This window comes from Apteryx rowi, unplaced genomic scaffold, assembly GCF_003343035.1.
Source record: "Apteryx rowi isolate R43461 unplaced genomic scaffold, aptRow1 scaffold_422, whole genome shotgun sequence".
NCBI lineage: Eukaryota > Metazoa > Chordata > Aves > Apterygiformes > Apterygidae > Apteryx > Apteryx rowi.
In genome coordinates this window covers 51991-75970 of record NW_020450671.1, presented here as the reverse complement: position 1 = coordinate 75970, position 23980 = coordinate 51991, and positions in this window count along the sequence as shown.

Sequence of the window (23980 nt, the reverse complement as noted above, 5' to 3'; positions counted from 1 at the left end):
AGATATATGCCAACAGTAATGATGTAAGATCTTGAGACCTGTATTAATCATAATGATGTAGTTTGAGGAACTGGAAGAAAGCTCCAGAAGCCAAGGAATGAGTAATGCCAGCAACTGAAGCCCCTACATGAGCAATCTAGAAAATATAAGAAATTTGGCTTGGGGAGAGCTTTGATTATTTTTCCCCAAGGAAGAAAAAGGAAAGTTGTCTGTGGCACGGGTGACCAAGGGCTGTTGCTTCACTTTTAAAACTCTACCATCTTGAATACCTGCTTAGAAGTAAGAATCCTTCAGTAGTTATAAGCAACCAGATGCCAGCACAAATATGTGAAAATTTGAAATACTGTCTCTACTGCACCTGTCCTGTACCTTTTTTTTTTTGTTCTCTGACTCATCTCCTATTATTGACAGTATATGATGCATGACAGCCCATGGAAAAATGGGGTATCTGTGATGTCCACTAACACGGAGTTGTTGACTTTGTCATGTATGATTCCTGCAAGTGTAGGTGCAGCCCTGAAGGACAGCCTGAATGATATGGACAACCAAATACACTTGATATGCAAACACAGATCCATTGCCAGCAGAGGAGGGTTGCTGAATAAAAGGGCTCCGTATTGAAGGCTATTTGGCCTCTTCCAGCTGCTCCTCTTCTAGGGGCAGGATTTCTTGCCCATTCCTTACCACCAAAAGCTGACAGCCAGTTCTCCAGGTAAGTGGGACAAAACATAAAAAAAAAAAAGTCAGGGACCGTGGAGTGTGTTTTGAGCAAAAATGTGATTATCTGCTCAGCTCTGTTTTGGTGTGCTTTGAGAAGATTAGGAACTTGAAGGCAAGAAAAGGAAAACATTACYGATCTATATAATGACAGGCTTAAGATCTAGAAATGAGTCTTCAGATTGCAACAAGTTTAGCTCATTACTGACATGGTATAGATGAATCAGGGAAGAGCAAGCAGGAATAGTAGGCCTTATTATCAGTTTTCCTAATGAAACAAGTTTTCTGTGTCAGAAATCATGTGGTTTTTAACAGCTCAGAATTTCAGACAGAAGCTGATATGGCAGTCAGCCAATGATGTTCTGTGTTTAAGTTAGTCGTAACAGTCTAAACTAGCACATAAGTGTTAGATGGTCAGGGCTTTCTTACGTTTCTCTTTAATGTGGATTATTATTTACTTAGGTAACTGAATAAACACCTTTATATAGCACCAGCAGTATGGTAGGTGTTGTTTCATTAAACTGCAAACTCCAGTGTATTTAAATCATAGGACATCAGAAATGTTACTAAAATTTCATGCTTCAGCAATGTGTGAAACAGCTGCTTGGGGTCTGAACCATGCAACAGTTTTTGTATAGCTCATTGTGACTTACCTTATGTATGATGTCTGACTGAGTATGCTGAAATCTTGATGCTAATAGCTAGTTCTTTCTTTGCTCTTCATTTGCGGTTGAATTCTACTGTTTTCTCTAGGGCAGAAGAAACCTTTTTCTTTTCCCAGAACACAAGAATCCATAAAATATTAATTCACTGCCTGACTTCCCTGCCTGACTGAAGTGTATATCAGCTCACTGCGGGTAGAAAGGTGTGTAGCCCGGCAGCTTAAAACTGTGGTTCTTTCCTAGGACCCTTAGGAACAGACTGTGTTTGTCAATGTCCATTAGAAAGGTGAATGCTCAGATCTATATTTCATTTTGATGTTATCCCCCAAATCTGAAAACACAACTCTGTGATTATGCCTTTCATTTGAAAAGGAAAAAAAAACAACAACTTGGGTCTAAATAGCTTTGATTTAAACAGAAAGACCTGTATTTTACATTACCTCTTAATATGAAAGACTGATTTTGAAAAATAGCTTTTATTTTAATGTGGCAAGCATGTCCCCATAAATAATAAAATTGATTCTAACAATCAAAAATGCATATAAATCTACCTCTACAAGCAGACCACAGGTTCTCTGCCTCCTAATATTCCTTGATAACAGGGATACTTTGGACACTCATTTTCAAATGTCTACAACACATTTTTATTATTATTATTATTTTTCCCTCCTTAAACTCCAAATAGTAGAGATATGGAGCAATAGTATGTAACTGTCTTCCCCGCTTTTGACACCGAGGGAAATGAAATCTTTGGGATCATCTCTTTCCTTTAAATCAAGAGAATAATGCATCTCTTTTTAATATACTTTTTATATACATATACATCATATATGTACATATACATATGTATAATATATATACTGCAATCAATCTATCTTTGAGAGAATGTGCTGAATTGTGATTGTGACTTGTAACATTGTTAGCATAGATGATGACCAGGATTTGTAAATATTTCTTGCCCCATGAACCATGTACCCAAATCTTCATATGGACACAAAAGACCTAACTTGTACCTTCAGGAATTTGGAAGGAAGGGAAGCTCAGGGAATAAATCATACATGAAAGTGATAGTGGCTTTTCCCAAAAAAGGATCTTCATTGCATAATGCCAGGCCTGCAGCTGAATCTCAGGGCAATAAAACAATATCTGCTGCAGTAGCTCATGTTGATTCTCCTCATGCCTGTAATGGACACATACCTTTCAGTCTTGCTGCTTAGTCTGATGGTCTATGTCTCGGCTTGCGAGTTCGTGAATTGTACTTATACAGCACAAGTTGGCTACCCTTCCTGATTTATTCCATTTGTAAAAACTCCATTATCCATTGAAGATACCAAACTGCATAACCCAAAAGAATGCAGTTTGGCATTCAGATCTTAGCTGAGCTGATAGAGATTACAGGTAAGAAACCAAAAGCAGTACAATTTTGATCTAAGCATCAGTTAAGAACAATCCTATGCTATTCTCAGACTCAGTTTTCAGATGGTAATAGAACATTGGCTAAACAAAGACATTTTTTGCTTGCCCTTGATGGACAAGAACTTTGCCCTGCCACCAGCTGGTGACCAGCTGATGTCCTGCTGCATGAAGATTAATTGATTTTAGTTCTGTGCAATGTTGAGTCACACAAAAAGTTTAATCTGATTTTAGGCTTATATTAGAATCTCAGCTAAATATTTTGCAGAAGAGAGTTCCTTGGGTTAATTATYTCTTACGAGAATAATAATTTCCATTTTAAAAGTGTTCTTTTTAAATGTCAGACTAACTTCCAGCACCTATTTTATGGAAATAAGTGTACTGTAGCATACTGGAGTGCCTTCATCACATCTCTTTTTTCTTCCCAGCTTCCCAAACTAAATACTCCAAAGCTTATTCATCTCTACTTCCAGGGAATATCCACCTCTCTTTTCATCTGGTCATCTCTGATCTCCTTTTACGGACCTATTATGACAATGGAGAAAAAGACACTGCAGTGTTTAGAAACAGATTATATATGTATGTATGTATGTATGTATGTATGTATGTATTCCTGCTGGATTGAGAGTGAAAGGATTATTTTTTCCCCCCTCTCATCCCTGTCCCTCACTGCACAGTTTGAGTAATTTTTTTTTTTTGGGGGGGGGGGGAGGTTGGTTGGTTGGTTGGTTGATAGGCTTTGGTATGGGAACTCTGTTGGGCTGGAAATAACAGAATTTATTGCCAGAAGAAGTAGGAAAGTTATAAGGATGCAATGCTTCTGGCCTGCCTGTCAGTTCTCTGACTGAAGACTTTAGGGTAAGTGAATCTGTACTAGTATAGATACTAATATTTTGGTAGCACCTGAAGGCATGGTGGACTCATTATACTGTAAGTCCATTCACATTTATGGAGAAAAAAGAAAGTAATTTCCACAAAAAAATTACAAACAAACTATATATATATTAAAAAAAGGAAACAGATTTGGTAATCTATCTTGCCTATTCCGTGTCTTAATAACACATAGCACCAATTGATCTTTAGAATTATTTAGTTTGGGATTTGCTTATCCCCTTCCATGGTTCCCAAAAGGAATTCATCAGAGAGCTTTTGAGTTACGGAGACTCTAGTGTGAGCTTTCCACACTTATCTGAACCATCCCAGCTTTCTGATGGTTGTAGAACATTCTGTATGACAAAAAATGTTATGTAAACTGGGACCTACTAAGTCTGATGAATTATATATGTTAAAYACATTTGCCTCAGGGAATACATTAAAAAATATGTTTTTAGGATTTTTGAAAATAATTTCCTGTTCTGAAAACTCCGACAGCACAATTTTCTCTAGTTCTGCTGGCAACTGGATGTTTTCACACAGCTCTAGTTGCAGAGGTCTTGAATGGGAACAAGAAAGCACAGATTTATACTTCAGCAATTATGTGATGTAAGTAAGCTGTATTCATTCTGGAACCAGAACAGATGAAAAATAAGCATTTAAACCTAGTCTACCAGATTTTTTCTTACTAAACACCTTGTTGGCATGCACAGGCATTTGTTGGGGGGGCGGACGGGGAGAGGGGGGAAGTCGGATAAACCAGAGTTTATTCTTAGAGGCCTCACAGCTCTATCGATATTCATGACCAGTTCAGCATATAAAAGAAGGGCTGCCAACACTGCATCCATTCTTAATATGGTAGATCAAGCAAGAACCATTTTGGCCAAGACTATTTGATAGTTTTCATTACAATCTGCCTAGAAATGGAAAAATATCTTTAAGGCTACTGCAGTGTTGCAGACTACTCAATCAATCTTGTCTTGCCTTTTTCTGCTGAGATTTAATTGTATAGATTTAGATCTATCTGTTGATATTCTTGCTGTTATCCTTAGATTTTTGAGGCATTCAGAGATACTCCAAAAGTTTGCTAATGTATCTGTAGAGAAAATGGCTGAAATTACAGAGCTGTGACAAGTAAACTAGAAAATATTTCCTAAGTCTCATCAAAGACAATCCCCCCCCCAACATTTTTTAACAGAAATTCTTTCTGTTGTATGTCTTTTTTTTTTCTCTCTCATTTTCTCTTGGAAGCAAGAAATGACAAGCAGAAGTTAAAACTGGTATATTAAATGTTTCTAACAATGGCTAATGAGTTGGTGGAGGCTTGTAGATAACTGGGAAGTTATTTGTTCAGAACACCCAACTAAAAGGCAAGGGTTAATCTTAAACCCAAGTTTCAGGACTTGATATCTCAATAGGGTTTTAGTGAGACTTAAATGATCTGTGGACCATATATAACCCTTCATCAATATTTCACTTTACTAGAATTGTTCTTCACTTCCAGAAGCTGTCATCATTCAGTCTGTCATTTGTTGTCCCACTACAAGTTAAACTAACAAAGGTTCTTCAAGTACATGTAAATTAGTTAAACCATAATTATGGAATGGTTTTGGCTGTGTGTTTTGTGGGTTTTTTTGTTTTTTTTTTCTATAAGTGTCATGTTTTGGTATCCCATATGTATTGATTTTCTTGATATTTATACTTTTGTCTTGTTTTCATTTTGAAGTCTGTAGTAACAAACTTAGTTGTGCCTCAGGATTCTTTCACTGTTCTCCAAGAGTCTTCCTGAAGTCACTGGAAGAAAGTTCAATGTTTTAACTATTCAAGTTCAAAAACACACAGAAAGCAAAGAAATTTCCAGATGAATTCTGCAAGCTTAATCTTGAAAGTTTCTTCAGTAGTTTTAGTCCATCCTTTACTCTGATTCAGAGAGTATTACTGATATATTCACAGAATGTAAAACTTCAGGCTCTACAGAACTGCTCTCTTGCTACATTCTCTACAGAACTGCTCTCTTGCTGTCTTTGAATCAGCCACAGACAGTTTTTCTCCTAAGCAGACCTCATAAATTACCAGAATACTTATGCAGAAGACAATTGTGTTGTACTGTGAGGGAGAGATGGGCATCTAAACATGATGGATGTTCCATCATGACAGGGACATATCAGGTCATTGAATCAGCCTGCCTTTTAYGTGGGATGATGTGAAGTGTGCCCTGTCAAGTACTAGGTAGCTAGTAGGGAAAATATCTTCAGATAGAAACATTTCTCAGACTTTAATATATCTCCAAGAACTCCTTCAACATTGGCAATTCCATAGACTGAGCAGAATCGTACCTCAACCAGTCACCTGCAATCAGTGCAAAGGTTCAGGCGGCGGAAAGGCAGTGGACAGTGGTACCATACTTTACATATATTACATTCAGGTCCCAAAGTGGGGAAAAAAGGAGAAAGTGAAAGAAGCTTTCACACCTGAAGCTTGACATGTCTAATATATCAGCAGCCCAGTTCTCCTCTTTTTCACACTGATGTGAAATATAAGTGACTCCACTGGAATAGAAAAACAGGGAAAACCATGATAATGGTGTGTCTTCACTAAGAGTTAGAGGCACTGATAAACACTCACACACTAGCACTCTGCTATGTCTAAGATTCCTCTTATTTGAGAAGTCACAAATCAAACCACATGTGAGTTGCCCATCCTAACTGATGCTGTGCACACTTGTACATGATGTATGTATCATAATGCTACATACTATATACACTATGCTTTGGAATGGCAATAAGAAAATTGTCAGTTGGAACCTTTTCTCCACTGGATAGAGAGGTATTTAGCTGACACTCTTGGCAAATGAGGGTAATTGTAAAAAGACGATAGAGCACAGTCATTAAGGATGTGTTTGGTATTGGTGAAGTGTGACAAAATATAGCTTGCTTCCAGGAGAGATTGACAGGCCAAAGTGTTGTGTCTCACTAAAAACCTGAGTTAGTTTTCAGAAAAAGACAAAACCACAAACCCGTAAGAAAAAATCAAGTCTTGGAATTCACATTTGAATGTCAATTTCTTTAAATTATTCACACTATTGAAGTAAAGTTACCAACCCTTTGCTGGAAAACAATCAAACATATAACATTCTTCCCTGTGAGAATGTCTCGCACTCATTATGACAAACTTTGAATACTGGGACAACATTCTTTAGCCTCAAGACCGTACTATGAAATTTTAAAATTTGTCCTTTTAAACAATCTGTTTCTTCTCCTAATCATTCCAAAAGATTTAGGAAAAGACAAGGAAAAAGATCATATTCCCCAGACACACTTTTCTTTTTATGTGACAGAGATACATTTATTTAGAGAACATGGCCCAGATACTTGACCTGTCACAAACAGACCTTGAGGTTTACGAGCCAAAGAGAACAATTAACAACCCAATAGCCTGCAATAAATTAACAACAAAATGAATTGTTATAATCTACCTTTACATTATAGTCAATATTTCCAACTGCTGCATTCCAACTAAAGTTCTGCAATATTTACAATGTAGTCCTTTATGCCAAAAGTACTATTCAGCTCTCACATGCAGAGCAGACAATGTGAGAAAAATACTTTCGGAAATAAAATTTATAAAACAGCTAAAAACTGAAAGTTTCAGGGTAATAGTCATAATAGCCTAGTACTATCTGTGATGAAATGCATTATCTGTGCCCTTGGAATATATCACAGCTATGCAAGACATTAATAGCCTCATGCATGCTTCCTTATGATATACAATGCATCAAATAAATCAAAATGATTTTTCTGTGATAAAGCCAACTATATTATACCTAGAGGTAGTCAATTAAGCAATAAGACATGACACCAGATGTATTGCACTAATTCATCTTGAGCTCAGTCATAAAAGGTGTTGAGTTAACTCTCTCCAGCTTTCTCCCACCCTCTCCTAGGACTTTTAGTGGAAGCTGAACCTATTCACTATCTCACAGGATTAAGCCTACAATCTGCCTTTCAGTCTGATCTATCCTAAGAGAATTTTTCCAGGTACCTCAGTACCAGCTTCCGTTCAGTGCCTGGTTTTGAGTGCAAAATTATGAGTTGCCTTCATAGCATTAACCACTTGTTTGTAGTTCAGCAACATTTAGGACCTCCACATCTTGCACAATAATAAATACAGTTAAAAATATGAGATAAATATCCTTATCTGCTTGCTTTTAGCTACTGAAATATTTATAGTTCCATGGTAAGAGAGCAGGAGTAGGTGGGAAAAAAAAAAAGGGTAAGTATGGAAGAGAAAGAGAGACTGCTAACTACTTGTCCTAAGTAATCTCTTTTCCTGATTTTTATTGATACATGCCATATATGTACATGATATGACTGCTGATATGTGTTGCTCATCCTGCCTTAAAGCCAGAGTTAAACTAGTTCAGGTCTCAATTTATTAGAAGGGCTCGGACACTTGTTTCAATAGGTAAAGGGCTGGAAGGGGCCTTGGGAATTCATCTGCAGGAAGAGATTTACTACTGATCTGAACAGAAGGTGGCTGTTCCTTCATCATCAGATGCTCTACCAATGACATAACAAATCAGATTGGAGGAATTTTTTGACAGTGAACAGAAACTCATAAAAAACATTTCTTGCCATTTTATTCTGTGTATTTTTAAAAGAATAGTATCAAACCATTACCAACTAGCAATTAGAGTTAACCATACATAAGACACAGGCAAGGAGAAATCCTTATCTGGGAAAAAGACTGTATATTTACTTTAAAGGGTGTGCTTAAATACCATTAAATTTCTAAAGGAAGACCATTGTGAGTGAAAAGGTAAGCATGTCGTCTGTGGTTTATATATCTATATGTCTTTTTACAACTCATGTTAGAGATGATACTCAAAATGTGATATACATCTCATAGTCCATGCCTAGAAAGGACTGTCAGTTCAGCTTCTGTAAAACTCATCTGTATTTATTACTGACTAAATTCAAATAGTTGTATTCATACAGAGCCTCTAAGATGATCACTATGAAATGAGTTTGAGTAAGGGCATTGGTCTCCTGTATACAGCAACATTTTGACTATGTTCTGGCCATTTTAAGGAAGCTTAGCTTAGTCTAAAGATTCTGACCTACTCATTCCAAATTTCACTTTTCTTCATTGCCTGAATTCAGGGTGTCTTAAGGAAGTGCTCGCATATTTCCTATAAAGTTATGCCATGAAAAATTACATTCATCAATATTCCATAYGTATTTTGATGCTTAGTTTATAAAGCCAATTTAAAAAATCTTAAAAAAAAWAATAATAATTACAGAACTCTGGAGTAAGGTTGCCAAAATAACTGTGAATTTGTGCATTGTTGAGAAATGCCACATAATGCAACAAAAAGTATTTTAAGACCCAGATTTAATGCTTGTTTGCTAGGTAGAGAAACTCAGTTTTAGCCTTGTGAGTTTTACCTGCTTATGCCAGTAGGAAATACGGCCCCAGACTCCATGTTACATAAGCTTCTGCAGCAAGTGAATATATGTAGTATAAAAAAAGTATTGCAAATTATAATGAATACTACCTTTACATCTGAAAGATCAAATAGTCATAAGAAAGAGCCGCAGGCCATGCCAGCATCGTTATTTTGCTTCCCTCCAGGCCCCAAGATCTTTCTTGTTTTCTTTTAGTGCTCTACTGTACTGATAAAAAGATAAATCTCATGTCACTGTTCTTTTCATACAAAATACAGAAATTTCCAGTGCCACCTATTGGTATAACAGAAAAACAGAATAAAGTTCTAACTTAAGCAAATTGGCTAGCCACCTATAGGAGAAAAAGTGAGAAATATGTCATGTTCAGAATCACAGGAGGAAATGCATCTGTTCAGTATGATTTTTTAAATTTTGTCAATATTTTTTGCAAACAAGTTTTTTAATATTTATAAAAGAAACACCTGCTCTGATTCAGTCAGTGCTTAGCAGGAACATAGATTTCTTTCCTGCTTAACAAAACATTTAAGGAATAAAACAGGAGTTCAGAATTAAGTCCATTCATAAGTTGTGTTGAATTAGGGTAATATAAAAGCAGCACAGTTGCTGATAAGAAGAGAGAGAAGGAGCAAAACTCCTTAGGAATTATCAGTACAAGAAAATCAATAGTAAAAGAATGAAAACTAATAAGCTGTTAAATATAGATCAGTATCTACTTTTTGATTTCTTGCTGTGGGATGGTTGCTTCCCTGASTAGAGAAAGCGTAGCCAACAAAATCCAGAACTGGTGCAGAGAAGCAGGCTATGATTAGTTGCTTGGGTGGGTTTCACCACACCTAACTGTTGCTGTCTAGCCTTTAAGATTCTAGCCATACTGGTTATTTAGCTCTCTTTTATTGTCAAAGGGAATACAGTGCCTTTTGAGAGCAATTCATCTCACCAGTGACCAACACCTTATCTTTGAATGGRAGGAATTACCTTATTAAGATAACTATCTTTCTCCATTGACTACAGAAGAAGATTAGATTACTAGTGTAGACTAGACATGTAACTCCAGGATAGCTAATGGTGGATGAATCCTACTGCTGAGATGAAGGTAGGAGATAAAAAACAAACAAACAAAAAAAACCCTTCATTAAATAAGATACTTAAGTACATGCTTAGTTCAAGAATGGAAAGAGCTCCTCCAAAGTCAATTCAATTGTTCATTAAAGATGTTGGAAAGGAGAAGAAAATAATATTGACAGAAAGTTTCAAACTGTTTTCATTTAACAAAGTCCAAACGGGGCCCATTTTCATTTTCTTGAAAGCATTCGTGGCAYATTAATCAATGTTTGTATAAACTACATTATTAAAATATTTGCTAAAGTCTGTTCTTAGTAAACAAAACCAATTTCAACAACCATTTTTAAAACTTCCTTTACTTTGATTTCTACAAATATTGTAATAATTTTGAAGTAAAAATCATGATGAATGATATATTTGAAAGAAATCCATGCTTTCACAGGATATTTTTGTTTGGAACCAAGGCTGGGATTTAATGAAGGAAGTTTACATATGAAAAACCTAAGTCGTCTCTACTATTTATATTCATAAAACTCAGCACTTGTTAAGTAGTTTTACTGAAACAGGGTCCAAATTTGGAGTCTCATGTAGTAATTTATATCTGGAAAGAAGCCAAAATGCAAGGCAAATTAGTAAGCATTTCATCCACTTGACATAGAAAGGACAAATGAGAATTCACACAGTGTGTTAGGAATTGAAATTCTTCTTTCATTTTTTTCATCCTACTTTTTATAAACCAGCTTTGTCATTTGATCTTCATTGAGACCAACCTGTTCATTTGCTCCTTAAATACAATGATTCTTTGGGGTGTTTAAAATATCAGAGCAAATGAAAAGACATTGCTTGAAGATGGAAAACTTATAAATGAGAACATGAATTAGCAGAAGCCCCCAAGATGAAAACGGAGAAAATGGGCTAGAAAGTCAAAGTTGAGAAGGTCAAAAAAAGAACCAGACTGGTAGAAAGCAGCAGGGCTGGAGAATAAGAGCCTTTTTTCTCTCCTACTGAAGTCAGTGCAGAAAGTCCTATTGACTTTAAAAGGACAAGACCAGACCACCTTTACAGGATGTGTTTATTCTGCTGTAGAGATGGTATTCGTGCTTCTATTTAAGTCTATGCCCATGACGTAGTATTCTCTTAGTTTTATCTAGTGTTTCCTTTTCCTTTACATTCCTCTGAGCTTTTTTTTTTTTCTTTCCCCTCCTCATAGATGCTAACTGTACTGAATTCAGTTACACTGGTGCTTGTATATTTGATTAAAAGATAGTTGCCTGAGTTATTTGAAGTTGTGCTAGGAGAAAGACTTCATTGTTCAAGGGTTATTATTACTCTGTCTCACGCTCTATTTCTCTTTCTCTCCTAAGGTACTTCAGTGCCTATAATGAAGTGAATCCAAATGACTACTTTGAGATTGGCAAAGAACCTGACATGCACACAAAATATTCTTTTAACATTGGTCTGAACTAATCATCCAAAGGGATTTTCTATTTCATTTATGGGATTTGAATCTCCCATGTGTTTTTTTCTCCTAAAGTGATTGTACTGATGCAAAATCAGAAGCACTGGAAAAAAGGCTGGCATGCTCTCAATCTGCAGGACTTCATAAAGGCAGTTTTATGGAGTGGCAGGCAACATGGAAGGCATAAGTGCCCATAGGGCAGATTCCCTGCAGTGTCCTTTTTTTTCACTATACGCACGCAAGAGGATGTGGGCTCCTCTCTAGGAGTTATTGGAGGTACCGCTGTATGGTTGCTTGGCACTTAAAAGAAGTTTCTGTTCCCCTTGTACCAATTCAACTATCATAAGGAACAGCTTAACTAGATCTTCTGCTACTGTTTTAGAAGCCAAGAAGTACTAAATCATATAATATTATTTTGTCAGAAAAAGAAAGTTTAGGGATAAATTCACACAATTTGAAGTTTTAGCATAACCTATGAAAATCAGGAAGACATTTGGAGTTTTTCTCCTTTAATGTTTTATTAACAGATTCCCCAAAGAGAGACACTAGCAGAGAAGTCTGAACTTGGCAGATCCTGATATTTCCTGCAGAATGACCTGTACTTTTTTCTGCTGTGCTGTGATCAATGTTTGCTCCAAATACCTCCAGCACACGTCTCAGACTCTTCCTGTCAGCCTTCTTCGTTGTCGTCCCTTCTTAACGTTTTCTTCTTCCTCTTCTAACTTATTTTCTCCTCCTTTCCTTGTCTCTTTCCATGTCTTTACAATTAAATGGTATTTTGCAACGATTCTCAACAAATCATAATATGATTTTTTTTCTAGTGACCTTAGTCCTCTCTCTGTATGTTTTGTCTTCTCTGCTTACCCCTGCCACAATGATTTAGTGTGTAAGCTTCAGGGCTGAAGCTGTGATAGTGCTTTTGTATTGGATCACAAATATGGACTTGGACATGCTTTTGAAACTAAACTGTGACTATTAATTCTGAGTATAATTATGCCCACATTTGAGAAAAGGCTTGTGGTGAGCTGCCTTCTACCTGCAATTCTGTGTGTGTAATTATAATATGGATAGGCCTGATATAAGGGAAGATGACTCTGAACTCTCTGAACTTGGGATCTCCTTTTATGTTGCTGAACCCATCAGCCTAAGCCACCCCCATCCTGCAGGAAACAATGTGGGTACAAATAGCTGAGCCAGAGAATATGCCATCTCTCACTCATTTCCTGGCTTTGTCAGTAAAATATAGGATAACATAACCACGGAGCTTGGCACAAGAGAATGAGTACCTAACCTGAAAGGATCAAAATGCTGATAACTCTAAGAAGCAACACTAAGCAATAATAAAGGTGACTTTCATAATGTTTTGAGGTGGCCAGTTCCAAACTTTTTTCAAACCATTCTTTTTTTTTAAAGAAGATGTAGCATAAAATCTAAGCTTAAGCCTACAGGAAAGTTGACCTCGAGACTGTTGGAAAATGAGTTCTCCAGAAACCTTAGCATGATTGAACAAAAAGATCTTGAATATCAGCTGCCTTTCAAATCTGTTCCAATGCTGGAATTTCTGACTAGATCTCCTGTCCCCCTATTATACTGACACAGAACAATGGACAGAGTACAGAATTCTAGAATATTAGAAGCAAACTACTAAGAGGAATTTCTATGCATGCATATGGAAATGTATGCCATGATATAAGCAGTATGGAGGAGACTGATGAGTAGTGACTTTGCACTGTTACAAGTAGGATGAGACATCAGGGGAAATTCACCTCTCAGGAGGACAGGACTGTTTTTGTATTGCTGCAATAGTTAAAGAGCATTGACCCAAGAGAAGAGGTTCTCATCACCTGCTACCTACTTATGACATATAGACTAAGAATTCTTTACCTCCTGTGTAGAAGAAAGGAAGATTTTTCCTTCACTCCTTACTTTGTCTTCCACAAAACCTACAAACATTATAGTAATTCGTTGTACAGGGCTCTTACCAGGGAAAATAAAGATTGAAAGGTTCCAGAAGAGCTCTAACAGTGGAGACGTCCTCTGAAAGGACCACTAAGCTCAAGGCTCTTTCTCTTCTTAAGTCAATACCCACTCTGATACTTAGAGGCCTGGCTTTGCATCCCTTGTCAAGGTTAGGATTTTAGGTACTTTGCATTGCTGCAGTTGTYTTCCAAATATCCCTTCTACTAGTGTAGCCCTAGAACTACACTAATGGCATTTATAGTCCTAAGCCTGTATCAAGACTCAGAATCTGTAATGTACAGACAGAGTTCGCAGACTAAGTGGAGAAGGAAAATTAATAGATATATGCTTTCAAATAGTACTTGAAATTCTTCAAACATTTTTCTGTAGCTTTCCCAATGAGTGTTGAATTCATTTGATTTTACATGCATCAGCAAATTGATGGCACTCTACCTTTCCCCTTTATAAACAGACAGACTCCACTATACAGACTTTCAGCCCACTATCTTTTTTTTATTATTATTTGTGCTTCAGATACATCAAAAGACAGAAATCCTGTGGGAAAATTATGCTCCATTCCATAACTCCTTTTGTCACTAAATAGAACCCTAAACCTCTTCAATGCCTTTACAAGGAGCTTTGCTTCTCAGATGCATTATCCCACCCACTTCCTCTCCATCTCCTATTGTCATCCCCTTTGAGATTTATTTCCCTGTTTGTCCTTTTCAAATGTTGGCATTTGTAAGAAGGGTTTTTCAAAGACATTGTGCTTGAGCCTTGACGGCAAAGGGTCTTCTCATCAACACAGCTGCCCACACTTCTTTCACTTTGTTTGAAAGGGAATCTAGAAAATAACAAATATTAAGCTTCTAGAATAGACTTCATTTTAAAGTGGCTTCTTTGTTTCCCTCTACCAGTTTAAGTAAAGGACATCTTCCAGGGAAATGATTCTTCACAGTGAATTTGACAAGACTTCTGCCTTTAAAATAAGTGGCAGTAAGACTGGGCCTAAACTGGTTTGCATAGCTCAAGGATGTATTATGCAACTCTATAGCTCAGGACAGGTCTATGAAAAACTTCATGAAAGAGCAAGAAGAAAAAAAAAATCAATCTGTTTTTTACAATGTAAGAATGGAAATAATTGTATGCCTATATAGCACTTGCTCCTAATGCTTAACTGTACATTAAAGCCTCAATTGTATATATGTTTTTAGCTTTAGTGTGTATATTTGCAAGAGCAAGGTCCAATATTTCATAGGCTGTATCTGCAGCTCAGGTAGTGCAGTGTAAATCAAGAGTAATTCCATTACAGATAATTAAGTTAGTATACCAGTTTAAGCCCGGAAGAAGTGTGTGAAGATTGAAACCCTGTAATTACATTTGTTTCCAGAACAGATAGAACATCATTGGTATTTAGAAAGACTTGTTCAATAAATTAGTTACCAAATGAAACACTGCAAAGAAAAGAAGCTTACAAGATGTCATCTCTGTAGACCCATTTTAATCAAATAAATAACTTTTTTATTTTAGCTTTTTCCTCAGAAGTATGGAAGCCTAAAACCTCTAATGACTAGCACAATCTGACCCTGTCAGGTCCTAAGCTATAGAAATAATGAAGCAAAGAAAATTCATACAGGCTAATAAATGAGCAAAAATTAAAAGATTTTGAACTTTATATTTAATTATTTTTATTTGTAATATTCAAAAAATCTTTTAATAAAGTATCTTTCTTTGTTTCAAATATGATTTATATGAACTTTGGGGGTTTTGTCACTATCTGTGGATTCCTTGTTGCATTCAATTAGGGAATGGATTTGGTTGTCTTAGGTGAATAATAACTAGCACAGGATATAAGCCTAAACAGAAAATAAATAATAAAAAGAGAACACTAAAATAGTATTCTGTTCCAAACTGTTACTATTAAAACAGATGTGTCTGATTAAACATCCAACATGAAATTATTCTCTGAAAAAATATTTATAACTCTAATAAATCTAATTGCTAGTTTGAATGAGAGAAGGAATCAGGCCCCATACCCTTTTTTTAAATGAATTATGAGATTAAAGTAGCTTGTACTTAAAAACATGGGGTTTTTTTTCTGCTTTTAACTTTTATTTATATTAGTTTTTGCTAGCAAGTCCATTTGTTCCCCAAAACATACTAGCAAGGAAAAGAATGGAACAACAAGTTAATGAGATTTATCTCTATCTAATTAAAAAATAGGAAATATTCTCCCTGATTAATAAGAATTTTATAAGTATCTACACCTAAATTCTACAATACGCTTCAACAAGACTGGCCATTTTGTAATCCTTGTGATTGGCGACCTTTGATCACAGACTGGCAAATAATTTGAAGGCTCCATTTTTAAGAGACTTCCTTCTTGTAAGTAGTCCTTTGCTTTACATTTTCAGCAAGTAGTCATCAATGCATATGCACACAATTCTTTTCAGTCCTTAGCTCACTATCCACTAAATATTAACCATTTTTCATTCTTTAGACGACCAATCCATATCATGTCTAATCATATCTAATCATTGTGCTGTATGATAACAGACATTAGATTTCATCCCTGTCAACTATTGGAATAAGGGATAAATTAAGGAACAGTTAACTGGGCAGTGAAATCAGGGAGTTAGCAAAATATGTGGATTTACTATCTTTGGTCTTTGGACTTATTTAAAAACTGAAGGTGAATGGGTCAAAGGAAGGGAAATATTATCTTCTTATTTTCTTAACCCCTGGATTTATTAGAAAGATAACCTGTTATTGGAGAAAAATTGGAGTAACTTCATGACATTCTAATTTGCACCATCTGTTGATAATTGTCAAGTCACTAACATGTCAAATGTGAAAGGCTGAGGGGAAGGAGCAGAGGTGGATATACTTGGTGTACACCAATCAGAGTTTTCTTCATAACAGGGGAATCTACAACTGCCTAACAAGAAGAATTTTAAGTACTTTGGGAGCCATAACAAAAATAATAGGTGTGAGCTTCCAAATCATCACCAAACATACTCTGGGAAGGGAAATATCTTTCTCCCTGTATTCTGCAATCACAGCCACAGAAGATCTCTGTACTTTGTGTTTTTCCTTAAGGGTGGTATTTAATAGAACAGAGCAAATGAAAAAAAAAACACAGAATGTGTTGTTTCTCAGTCCTGAAGATGTTTTCCTGAGAACACATGTTTAAATGCTCTTGGCAAGAGTCTGCTTGGACAGCCAAGCATCTCTTCTTGGATCAGTGTAACTTGAACTGATGCTATCTAGATTGTACTTATTTGTAAGTCCTCCCTACTGCTGATCTCTTTTGTTAAACAACTGGAGCCAGACGAATCAGCCAGGTGAATCAAAATAAACCACTTTTATGTCAATATAAGGATCACTGCAAATTAAGTTATACTAGTTCTCTCCACCATTTTGTTCTTTGTCTGAGGACAGATGCTGAAGGGGATTGTAAATCCAGATGTTTGTTACTTTGCCTCTGTTGGAGGGAACAGTCTTACAGCTCAGCAGATGGACTAGTTCCTGTGAGTGCTTCCTAATCAGTTTCAACTAGAAATCGTCTGGGTTAGTCTGAAGAGTTTGGAAAAGATGCGCCCACATAATTATCACCGTTGGCATGGCTGAGACAGTAGGAACTCCAACCGGTAAGCAGTGAAGGGCCTTTCCAGCTTCCATGTGCAAGAATAAGCTTTAATCTTCTTTTTGTGCCGCCTAATCCTATAGTCTAAGTACCAGCAGCATCTAGTACCAAGCTATGGTTGCTAACGCTAGTTAAAAAAAAAAAAAAAGTTTCACTTTTGATCAACATTTTTGCCAACCATATTGACTTTTTGCAAAGGAAGCCAGATTCAAAACTCCTTAACCATCAGGACAGTTCTTCAACATGCCTGTGGCTTTTCTTAGTTCAGAAAAGAGTTATTTACACTAGACATAAAAGGCAAGAAACATACAGAATCTGCACACTTTTTTAAAAAAGAAAGTACTCTTTGGATCTTTCTTATTCCCTGGTATTTATGCGGGTGGTTTTGTTTGTATATATGAACATACATAAAGACTCTATTTATATTAGAGATGATTAGACTGATGATATAGGTAGATATAGAAGCAAATTTAGACTAAGCTGATGAAGTTCTTATATTTTTGTATGATCAAAAATAGAATTTATGAAAAAATGATCTTGACTCTGCTSCTGTAGCTGCATTGATTGATAGCTCTGTATCTATGGGAGGAACTCTGGTGTAGAAAAGTTTCACAACTGAATATCATGTAAATACAGTAAGAACTATGTAAACTGAAGAAAAATAATCATGTTAACACCTTGAGGGACACTTGTGCCAGTAAAGATAGGAAAACCTTCCTCATATCTGAGGATAGGGAATGTGAAAGCAACTCCTGACAGTTGAAGGTGAAAGAAAATATATTCTTTCTGTTTACTTACTCTCAGTAGAGTTTAAATTGTTTCAAGATGAAAGAGTTTTTGTTGGAACTGAGCTGATTTAAATCTGTTTGCTTGGCTGCTGCTCTTTTTATAGCATCTGTAACATTAGCTCCTGCTCAGGTAACTGTTTGCTAATGGGCAATAGACCACCAGATATTTCCAGAAARAACAAAAACAGATAGTGTACAATCAATATACAAGTAGAGAGGTACTGGTTCTCAGTTTTCTGCTCCTGCCTTTGACTAGTGCAACTACACAATGTCTGCAGCCAGACCACCTTGATGGTGATAACCTCACAAGCTAACCAGGGGTGGGTCTGTTCAATATTTAGAGAAGAGAATCTCAGAAAAATGTCATGATGCTCTTCAAAATACTATGAATTATTTTATATTGGCATTCTTTCCTGTTAATACCTTTGGAAAATTGAATCAATAGGAGTACTTAAGGTCTTACCAAGATTACAATCCTAGTAAAGATTTTGTCAATGTAATCTGCTGCCTGTGCCAAATACCATTTACTTTTTCTTATAAGCATTTTCTCATAGTTCCATTTATATGACTMCTTTTCCTCTCTTCTTTCCCAAAACAACAGTGTTGATTTCATCAACCAGTCAGCAAATCGAGAAGAAGTATTAATGCCTTAGATTACTTTTTGGTAAGTAATTACAATACAGACTATTTGCTCATGGAAAAAAAAATAGAGCAAGTGACTATCTGTTGTTCCACTTAAATTAAAAATTAAGATAAATGAAGAAACTGTTTGTTACTAAGGTTCTCACTTTCAAAAGGTTAAATGCTGACAAACTACAGGAAGCAAACAGTGAAAGTAACAGCTTTAGAGCATTCAGGAACTTGAATGGAAAGTGGATTTGGATTTTGCTGAAACCGAAGGGTCAAAATTATCTGAACCACATACGACTAAGCAGTGTGGGGAGGAGTCTTCTAGTGAATAGCTCCAGATCTAACTGGATAAACAAGCAACTCAAAGAAATATTTGGAATCAACAGAGATGAAAAGAAACAGAAAGAAGACTATATAGGAATAAAGTAAAAATTGAGAGGAGTTAAGAAGACTTATGCAGAATCACAGAATCACAGAATGGTTGAGGTAGGAAGGGACCTCTGGAGATCATCTAGTCCAACCCCGCTGTTCAAGCAGGGTCACCTAAAGCACATTGCCCAGGACCTTATTCAGACGGCTTTTGGCTCTCCAAGGATAGATACTCCACAATGTCTCTGAGCAACCTGTTCCAGTGCTCTGTCACCCTCACAGTAAAGAAGTTTTTCCTAATGTGCAGACCAAACTTCCTGTGTTTCAGTTCGTGCCCTCGTCCTGTCACTGGGCACCACTGAAAAAAGAGTCTGGCCCTGTCCTCCCACTATCCTCCCTTCAGATATTTAAATGCATTGATAAGACTCCCACCTCAGTCTTTCCTTCTGCAGGCCGAACAGACTCAGCTCTCTCAGCTTCTCCTCATATGAGAGATGCTCCAGTTCCTTCATCATCTTAGTAGCCCTTTGCTGGACTTTCCATGGTCACTCTATGTCTCTCTTATACTGGGGACCCCAGAACTGAACACAGCACTCCAGGTGTCGCCTCAGCAGGGCTGAGTAGAGGGGAAGGTTCACCTCCCTCAACCTGCTGCCCACGTTCTGCCTAATGCAGCCCAGTATACCTTGGGCCACCTTTGCCACAAGCGCAAGTTGCTCGCTCATGGTCAACTTGTTGTCCACCAGSACTCCCAGGTCTTTCTGTGTAGAGCTGCCTGCCCCCAGCCTGTCCTGGTGCCGGGGGTTATTCCTCCCTAGGTGCAGGACTCTGCACTTCCCTTTGTTGAATTTCATGAGGTTCCTCTCTGCCCATCTCTCCAGCCTGTCAAGGTCCCTCCGAATAGCAGCACAGCCTTCTGGTGTGTCAGCAAACTTGCTGAGTGGGCACTCTGTCCTTTCATCCAGGTCATTGATCAGTAAATTGAACAATACTGGACCCAGTATCGACCCCCATGACACACCACTAGCTACAGGCTTCCCTAGACTTTGTGACACTGAGCACAACCCTCTGAGCTCTGCCATTCAGCCAGTTTTCAGTCCACCTCGCTGTCTGCTTATCTAGCCCACACTTCCTGAGCTTGCCTATGAGGATGTTGTGTGAGACAGTGTTGAAAGTCTTACTGAAGTCAAGGTAGACAACATCCACTGCTCTCCCCTCATACTTCTATACGTCTATGCTTCCTACATAATGTTTGTGAGTCAAGAACTAAAAAGTAGCTTCAATCATGTAAAAAAAAAGGAAAGGCAAGGAAAGAAGAATTAGGGTTAATATGCAATGAGAATGGGAATATATTTACACAAATTAATATTTTTCTGCAGTTTTCAGTGAAAATGTGAACAGGAAGAGAAAGGTAAGGTGACTAATATATGAACAGAGAATCAGAAATGGCAATTACTGCAAAATATATAGATACGTTTTATCTATGTAAATTCATATAAAAATACAAAGTGTTCAAATCTGGGGAACCAGATCACTTCTATTGCAGAACTTGGAGTAAAAAGGAGCATAGAATTGCAACAGTCATAGCAAGAATTTATAACTTAAATTAAAGAAATAATTTAACTCTTTATATCCTGAATTGTTTCGTATTAGTGGAGAACAGAAGATGAAGTATGCAAAAGAGGGCAGAGAGTGACAACCTATTAGTCTAATAAATAATAATAGGTAAGGCTMTTTTTGAAAGACTTTTTGAAAGAAAGAATTAGATATTGCCAGTCTAATCTGAAAGGATTCATTGAAAAATAACTGATTTTTTAGACAAAGAAAGAGAACAGACCTAATCAATCTGATGCCACACAGGAATTGTGAGTTAAGAAGAGGGGGGGAAAAAAAAAAGATTATTCTGAGAATTATAAGGTGGGTAATGAAGTGACTAAAAGAGAGACAACGATAGGAAATACAGATCATAGAGGACTGAGCTAGAGGGAGATTGTTGTTGGAGTTCCTCAGTGATTGGTCTCTGGACTGATTTCATTAATATTTTCTTTAATAACCTTGAAAAAATATGATAGTGAGTTAAAAGAAATATGTCATCACTTAAGAAAATTGGGATATCACACAGAAAGAATCAGATGACCCTGAGCACTGGAGAAATAGGAATAGAATGAAATCCATGTAGTATAAAATATATGGTCATGTTCTCAGGAATTAATAATAACAATTTTGTCTAAATCACGAATTCATTTCATTTGGAAATGACTGAAGAAGAGAATCTGTCTCTACTAGTTGATCATAGACAACTGTGAGCCATCAAAGTAATATGACCATGAAAAAGACAAATGTGATCCTACAAAGTATCATTTGAAGCATTTTCAGAAGAGATAGGTAGGAATCAATGATGTTGTACAAGGCCAAGGTGAGATATGATTCTGATCACCTACAATCAAGAAAAGATGCATTCAAGCTGGAACAGGTCATAGGAAGGCASTTAAGATCAGGAGAGAACTTTCTTTACAAGAGGAGTCAAAATGTTCTTCAGTAGTTTAGACAAGGAAATGAGGGCCTAGAAGGACTGAAATTATATCCAAGGAATGAACACTAGTAAAAGAAATTAAAAGGGTTCAAGCTAAGGGATAATGTTGACATAGGATTTAAAAGGAAAAAAAAGGGGAAAAAAAAGAAAAGAAAGAAAAGAAAGAAAAGCCAGGTCTTGAATAAATGCAGGCAAGACAGCAGAGTAAGATTTCTGGCAATAAGAAGAATGAGGTATCCACAGAAAGAGTGGGGGTGGGGGGGGAGAGAGAAAGAAATCTGAACTATTTTTAAAGTGGAACTTGCTTAATTTATGAAAAGAATTACATGAGGTAGATACTTGTATTATTATTATTACCTAAAAAATGAATATCCTCACAGGCCTATATTCCAGAGGATTTGCTGACTTACCAGTAAGACTGACTTATCACTAGCTAATGTAAAATTAAAATTATAGACTTCAGCCCCGTGTCATTCTGCTAGAGGAATTCCTTAATCAACAACAGCAGCATATGTTGTATGCAACTTCTAATTGAATTACATTTATCACATCAATATGGTAGTGAATTTGGAAATGCTTGTTATGTTATATTAACACATTTACAACTTTTATTTTTCATCATTTTTCTAAAACAGAGACTTTTTTTTTTTGTCTGGAACTGGTACTGTTCTGTCACTGTATTTCTCATTCACCTTCCAATTTTAAAAAGGGAAGTTTATAGGGTAGGTTAGTAACTGGCAAGATTGCAGGTGTGGAGACTCTGTCACAACACACTATTTCAGGACTTTCCAGGGATGCTAGTTAGAGCTGTGTATGTCCCATTGGGAAGATAGGAACCATCTGTTTCTAATGGGATAAAGCTTCTGTTTCTGTCCCTGCAGGGCTGCAAGATATTGAACATACAGTCTGCCTTACATCTAAAGCCAGAATGCATTTGGAAAGAAAATTTCAGGGTAAGAAGGAAACAATTCTCTGGCAGTTTCTGATTGAAATGACTCAGAACTTGAGAATGACAGAAATAATTCATGAAGAAGTGGCACTGAAGAAATGGCACAATGCAGGAGAGACTAAAACATTGTGTTAATGTAATTTATCACAGCACTCCAAAATTAGGACATAGTCAAACTCATGACATTGGTCATGACTCACAAAGCTGATAAAAGAGTGCATTCATTATTAGAAAACTGATTTTAGAATTTACGAGTTTATGATCTGGCAAAACGTTAGGGTATCAGAGTACCTACAGGTAGTTAGATAGTATGAGCTGAAATAAGTTGTTTGGTTTTTTTTAAAGGAAAAAGATAGAAATATTATATATAAAAGTAGGATCTTTATTTAATGTTGTTCACTTAAGAATAGATTAAGCAAGGCAAAGTGAAAAAAGATAAAGGAAAGGTAAAGCAAAGCAATACAAAAAAACAAATATCTTCAATACAAACATTAGGGGACTCCAGATGCTTAATATAGATGTTTAACTAATGTTCTCTCAAAAATGTAAGGAACTGGTCCTGGGAAGGGGAGGCTACACAGAGCTAAATCCCCTGAACCGTCAGCAGTGAGAGAAGATGCCTTTGGAGGTTTAGAGAGGGATGTACTGAATGCTTAACTTAGGGTGCTGCTTCAGGGGCAAGAGTTTTTTCTACATTGACAGTATCTAGAAGAAGTCATCCCCATCATGTTATCCTGAAATTAGGATTCACCTGTTCTTACCTCTTCTTCTGAGAATGGAGGAATGAAGAAGAACCATGAGGTGTCTTCATCATTTGGGATCCATTCTTCTTACAACTGCTCTTGTCAAACTGGTGGCCATTCTTTGTGTAGGAAGTCAGCAGTTAGGGCAGTTTGGGGGGGATGAAGCAAAATTAAGATTCCAGACTCAAAATATGGATAGTAATTTCATTCTCATTCCTCTACCCCAACCAGTTCCTTTCTTAGCAGATAAAAATCACACCATCTTTGATTTTCTTTCCTTTTGTCCTATGACTTTTAACTGCTTGAGTTATAGATCAAGGTAAAGGAGATCAGCGCAGAAAGAAAAGAGTGATGAGAATTTTTGGCCAGAAAACTCCACTAGCCTTGTGGTTAAGGCACTCTGCCAGCTATATTCAACAAGTGTTCAATCTCTTCTTGTTGAGTAGTCTCGAACCTAGGTCTCCTGCTGTCTGGGTGTGTTTATCACAGCACTCTATAGAAAAAATAAAATAAAATAAAATAAAATAAAATAAAATAAAATAAAATAAAACAGAGCACAATCAAGGGCCAGCATATCAGAGGATGCTGATGATAGTCTGATAGTTCATATCTGTTAAGCTCCTTTAAGGACGTAGATAGAGTTCAAGTGTCTGTTCACACTACCCAGGTGTGAATGCAATTCCTGTGTCTGGGCAACTAAAATTAAGCA